This window comes from Pinus tabuliformis, chromosome 5_1 (assembly GCF_031772625.1).
Source record: "Pinus tabuliformis cultivar Carrire ecotype Pingquan chromosome 5_1, CPIR1, whole genome shotgun sequence".
Taxonomy (NCBI): Eukaryota; Viridiplantae; Streptophyta; class Pinopsida; order Pinales; family Pinaceae; genus Pinus; species Pinus tabuliformis.
The window spans coordinates 184,331,134-184,337,990 of NC_142305.1; positions in this window are offsets into that span (position 1 = coordinate 184,331,134).

Genomic DNA, 6,857 nt, shown 5'->3' on the forward strand with positions numbered 1-6,857 from the left:
CTCCCGAAAAGGATACGGCCGAGGTAACCACAGACCAACTTTGGATTGCAGGTTCTAACCCACCTGCAATCAGAGAGGGCTCTCTCTTTCTGATTTAGCTTTGTTGAGAAGGATTTTAGGCTAGGTATTGAGTTCAGAGGGTTTTTTGTTTTTGTTTTTGGTGGAAAAATTGATGTTTCAGGTAGAGAGGCAGAGCATAGTCTGAGGGTTTCAAACCATTGGGCGTGGAGTCAAGGAGGAGGACTGCTAGTGCATTCCTTTGGTCAAAATAAGGGAAGGTGGAGCAAGATAGTTGCGCATGAAACAATGTTTCAGGTTTAAATGATGGAGTGAATTCTAAGTAATGGGAGGCAGTTAAAAATCTCTCAATCAGCTTAACAGATGGAGGTTACAGGGCTCTACATAGGGGCATTTAAGAATCCCTACATAATTGGCAAACATAGGTGAATCAGGGTAAATATGAGCCAGAAGGAATTCATATTCATGACTAATTCATTCAGAGGAAAACATAAATAAATAGCATAAATTGAGCATAGAGTGTATTTAAACAAATTCTAAGCTATTCTTCCTTTCTGCTATTTAGATAGTGATAAACAATAAAGCAAAGGTAAGATGCACTTATTGTTTCAGGCTGCAGCACAAGAATTCCATCTTCATATCATCAAAACATTCATTTACAACAGGCAGTTTGCTCTCCAAGCTTTCAGCAATCTTTGGTTATAGAAAAAACTCAGGTATACAATGCGAGTCTCTAGTGAAAATTCTCAATTGACCAACCCTTTGAAACAATGTAGAGAGCGGTATATATAGGGAAAAACTCTTTACAACCGCTTTTATTACAACTTGACCTAAGAAGGTCTGAAAGAAAGATGATTACTTTAACCTAATCCTATCCAGAAATAAATGCATAAAAATATCTCGGGCTGCGCTGAGGGTTGTCGTATCAAAACTGAATAAATGATGTTGTCCTCGGTGGCTTGGTGTAGTATTTTCTGAAATAAATGTGTATGGGTTTCTGCTTATTTGCTGTCTGTCTGCATTTAAAGCTTTAAGTGTGATTTGAGGGCAAGGGTGGGCTTACGCCTCTTGATTTGACTTTCTGGGGGGCTCATCAATGTTCAAGTGCTTCGAGCCCCTAAAAACTCTTGGCTGATACTATTTGGCTCTTCTTCTCCATCTGATACTCTTTGACAAATGAATTGGGTAACTTTTCTCCTCTGCTGTGGGTGTAATCATAAATTAATGGCCGTTGTTCGAGCTCTGTTTCCTTTAGAACTGTCTTCTGCTCCTCTCGGCAAGCTTCACGAAGAAAAATGGGTCATTCGGCGCCTTTCGGGCTTGTTGAGGGCTGCGCGATGAAAAGATTTCCATTCAGGCCTATTTTATCCTGCGATGTGGCGCAAATTGTGCATCAAAAACTGCCTCAGAAACTGATTCCGGGGCTCCAGAGTGCGATTTTTGCCTTTCATGCTAAAATTGTTGATGACGTCAGCATGACGGACTTCGTACGGTGGATGACGTCAGCGATGATGTCAGCATGATGACGTGGCGGGATGACGTCAGCATGATCTTGTCATCACATACAGAGGTGACGTGGCAGTACGGTAGGGGACACGGTGGCAGGACTCGTGGCAGGGTGACTCGGCAGTACAGTGGCAGGAGGCCACGCAGGTGGATGACGCGGCAGGTGACGTGGGGCTTACGTCATAGGGGGAGGGCAGTAAGTGGTTTCTGGGCGCACCGCCTTTGGACAAAGGTGGTTTCGGGGGAGGGGGCTCCGCCACAACCCAGGAGGTGACGCGTGGCGGGAGTACGGCGGCAATACCGCCCATCTCCCGGACGCTAACCTTAGGGCGCGTCAGGGGACAGGAAGGCCTGCCCACCGTAGATCTGTGGGGCGGGCGATCTAACGGTTGGCGGGGAGGACGAGGCAATGGAGGGATAAGGGGCAGGAATATTCATGGAATATTCCAGTTTTAATATGGCACGGCGGGGCTGTAAAACTATGGTTTGTGTGGGTTATGGGGTCATAAACGGGCGGGTTAATGTATTTAAGCTCGGGACTTTAGCATAAGGGGTAAAACATGGGTTTCTTGAGGGTTTATGAGTGGGGTTTTAACGATTTATGCACAAAACTTTAGGATAAGGGCGGAAATGTGGGTTTTTGAGGGTTTTTAGGGCTAGGAGAGAGGTTGTTAGCATGACCAGGTGTCATCTAACTCCTGCTATGACATGGATGGGTTAAAAACAACCCATGATGGACCATTTTTTCCCTGACTTAGAAGAAATATGGCTATATTTCCAGGGAGGGGATAGTTACATAGGGGAGTTTTATATACATAGTTTTAGTAGGGGAAGGGGAAAACTGATAGGGAATTATATAGTAGAGTTAGTGGTTAATATGGTGATGATAAGCAGGCACTAAGGTAAGAGACCTTAGGCTCATCCTCGAGGGAAAAGTGACTTATAGATGAGAAATAAAGAATCCTTGAGTGAAGCAGATCTTCACCAGGACAAATGACATGGAAAATGATGAAACTAAGAGGAATCAAGCAGATCTTGACCTCTTTGGGAAATTAGTAATTGACTTGGGGAATTTAGAAGAAGGGGAGTTTAGTGATGTCCAGCTTGAGTTCCTTCAGATGAAAAATTGTCTGCAACTGTGATCTGAAGAGATAAAGCACTTTGTAACACAAAATTGATCATAAATCATCATTCTGCAACCTCACAGCTACCTACCCAGCCTACTCACCTAACATTTTTTTCTTCTTTTGATTTGGGTGCACTTAGACTTGCAGACCTAGATTTACAATTTTTTTTTTCTTTTTGAATGTTTCCTATCTAAATCGACACTTATTTCTTCCAGGGCCCAGATTAAGCAGTTGGGTCCCTTTGATTCTCTACCTATCTACAGATCTGCCAAGATTAAACTGTTTGGTCAGATGCATTCTCTATATTCTGAAATAGGAAATTGAAACCTAGGGAGACCAAGGTTAGACTGTTTGGACCTCCCTTAAATGAAAACTCTTCAAAACTGGAAAAACCCCTCAAAATTGGAAAACAACAATGCCATTTGGACTGGCACACTTCATGGCATTTTGTGGAAATATGGAAAACTGCAGCCTGCAAAGTATGACATATTTGGCATGTAAAAATGTCAATCATGAAAGATGAAACCCTGTTGCAACAGGAGGCTAACATCACCCTCTTGATGCCTCGAAAATCGCTGCAACAACATTGGGGGATAACCACCTGGTCCAGACCTTAGTACAGCTCCTTTTCCGTTTGGAATGGTGGCTTCGACTGGGGATAATGGGACCAGTTTCCCAGCAATGGATAAACGGGATGAATGGATAATTGATTGACTAATCTAATGATAGGCGAATAGCTAAATCTATCAACAAAAATACAAGAACTATGACTTATCCTGGGAACTATTGATCTTTGAAGTGTAGCGCTTGATGATCTGTGTCTATGGACAGGCATATAGATGACTCCATCTAACAGACATGGACATTAATGTATTCAATGATTACTTTACTTAAATAGTTAAGCAAAGCGATTAAAGAAATATTACTACACTTGTCATTTATATCATCGACACATATATGATTAAAAGGAAAACACACCATAAACATCCAATAGTGGAAGAAATACAGAACTGTTGTTAATGCACATACATATATTCGATAATAGCAAAGATAATCAAATAACGATTCATACGAAAAGAATGAATTCAAACATAGATAAAAGTACCATATGAGTTGCTAGACACTCCAGTGTTCAATCGCTACTTGAGATTCTTCCTTCAACGCAGAAACACTCTCAAACAAAGACAATAGTGCACAATTGCATAAAAGCTTCCTTGTCAAATTTAGAATAACTGGTCCGGTTTCATAAAAGAATACGGCTGAAGCACAATAGTGCAACTTCAGTCTTTAAGTCAAGTACAAAAATTTACGACCCTTTCCAAAACAATGAAAGGGTCTATAAATACTTAATTAATATAACTATTTATAAAACAGAAATCCTACTTAATTGGTATCAATTGATTTTGATCCTATTTTCTTCAGCAATCTGGCAGTCGGCGACATGAACCATCAAGTAGGTTGTTTGCCTTTAAATCTAAGCTGACTTATCGCAAGCATCGGCTCCACTTCAGGTGGTTTGTTGAGGCGAGAACTGAGATGGGCGGCATAGGTGGCATCCTAAATATCGGAGATAATATACCCGATTGCATCCGTAAGGCACTTGAGGGCGGCACTCTGTGTGTGCGGCTTTACCAAGAAGAACCAATAGGTGTCCCAGGTTAAACTGTTAATCCCAGCAATTAATCTCCCCTTTTCCTCTAGATCGGGGTAACATTATTGCTCCAATGTTTTCATTGTTGTTACTTTTCCTGGTGTGCATTGGGAGATCATGTTTGATAAGTAGAGAGTGTTATTGACTAATTCAACTAAATTGCTCGAAGTTGATTTGCATCTTGAAACTGCCCTCTCTGCTTTCATTAACTGGGACTGCCATTCTGTAAAGAGTATATCTTTATGTGACTCTAAGATTCTTGGTAAATTCATCGCTTGTCCTTGATCAGAATCTTGCCAGTCGAGAAATGCAGCTATTGTTTCTTCATCTTGATCCAATTCAGTGCTTGCCTTGTCTACTTTATTACATATGGATGCCGCTAATTCACACAGTGGCTCTGCTTGGGCGATTTGTTGACATAGAAGCTTAATTTGGGCTATCAATGCAGTATTTATTTGTAGTGCTTCTGCTCTAAATTCAGCTACTTGTGGAACGCCCTTTGTCTTTTCAATCTGTGCTGGTAGCTGAGCGAATTGTTCATCTTTTGATTTCAACATTTTCTCATTCGTTGTCTTCAATTGCGCTAAGGCCTCCGACAATTCTTTCTGCTTTTCGATTGCACTGTGGTCAATCCTTTGTTTTTCTGCTTGCAATTGTTGAGTTAGTTGATTGTTTAATTTCTGCTGCATCAACAATTGCTGCTCTGCCTGCTCCGCTTTCTGCTTTGCTTCAGTCAACTGTGCCCGTAACAAGAAAATCTCCTGATCCTTTGTTTTCAGTAAAAGTCTTACCTCTGATGCCTTATCTATTGTCGCTGCCGAATAAGCTCCGGCATATTGTGACAGTTTTGTTAGGTCATCGGAGGGGTCAAATTCCTCCTTCCAAACCACATTGCCCGTGACCGTCTGTTCTGGAAAAATGGAAGGTTGATCAATCCTTCTTCTTTTCCTTTACCGTTTAACTACAGCTTTATGCCTTGGGCTGTGGAAGACATCCAGGGGAGGAATCTCTTCTACCTGCAAAATGATTTGGTCGGAGGGGTCCTTTGGTATTATCTCTACCTCTTTAGAAATGGGTGGGCTGCTGGTTCCACTTAGAACCTGTGATGAAGTGGTTTCATGTGTGTCTGTTGCCTTTGAAGTGTCAGTGTCCTTTGAACATTCCAGACCACTGATAATGGAATCAAATTGCTTCCATTCCTGGAGCAATTTAGGATCGATATGAGTATCCACATTGACATCAGTGGTGGTCTGTTTTTCCTTTTCAGTTTGGGTCTCCTCCCGCACTTTTTCTTGTTCTCTCTTATGCTGATTTTCATGCTCTGTCTTCTGATTTTCCTCCTGTGGCTTCTCTAGTTCTTTTCTTGTAACTGGAGGTTCTTTTGGCTGTTTCCGATCAGGCTCGCTTGACGATGTCGCTGGGGTTGTCGCTAATAGATCTAGAGGCAGAGTTTGCAACCTCTGTTCTCTAAGTCTGTTAAATTCAGTCAACCCTTCATCATGATATTTTATTTTGGCCAATGTTTTAACCTGCATTATTGACTCAGCTGAAGAGAACAGGTCATCAAACATATCTTCTTTATGATCAAATTTTGGCAATTTGGCCTGTTCTAGTGCATTATAGGCAACTTTGTTTGGATCAAATTGCCTATTTGGAAGAGTTGCTAGAGTTAATGATTTAATCTTTGTAGCTTCCTTTTCTGCATGTTTGAGATCATGCAAGGTATAGACACCGCATCTCAAAGGAAAAGAGGGCCAGCCCTGCTTCTTATTTTTCTTGAGAGTCTGTGTAACACTCTCAGCAATAATCTGGTAAGAGATTTCCCTTGCCAGCAGTTTATCAGGTATGTATAAAGGGAGGACATGAGGTTCGGCTTGGCTACCGAAAAATCTTATACAAGTGAACTTCTCCTCTCCAAACTAGCTCCCTACTGTTTTTAAATCAATCCCAGCTTGGTAGGAAATCTTGGGAATGGTTTTATCAAAAATAGAATAAAAACTAAGCAACATAAAGACATTGCAGACTTCGTATAGATGGTGCTTATAAGAGGATTTCCATAATTTCTGGTGGTATATGTGAATAGGTGTGGGGTCTTGTGGCGTCCACCTCCAGCCGAGCACGGGAAATTCAGAATTAAAACACAAGGTATCTAAAATATAGGCACTATAATAGAATGGGGGAATTATCCTTTCAGAGATGTGAGTCTTATTCCTAAACTCGAGAAAAGCTTTGGCTAGTTTATCTGAGAGAATAGTGGCCCAATCCATTATTATACTGTTGCATGTAGCTTCCATTAAGGGAACCATTTCTATAGTAAAATTAGAAGAGTCATGCAATCCCCACAAACTACACATCATTATTCCAGTGTAGAAATAAGGAGAATCCAAGGAATCAACCGAGTATTTACCGGAAGATTCATGTTTGTTCTTTGCCGGATTTTGTCTCCAACCCTGGATGGGTTCGGATTCAACTTCGTTCTCGTTTCGAAATTTTTCCAATAACGCCTTATTGTATGTCTTCTCTGGCTCAGGCAAATGATACATTTGCCTTAGATC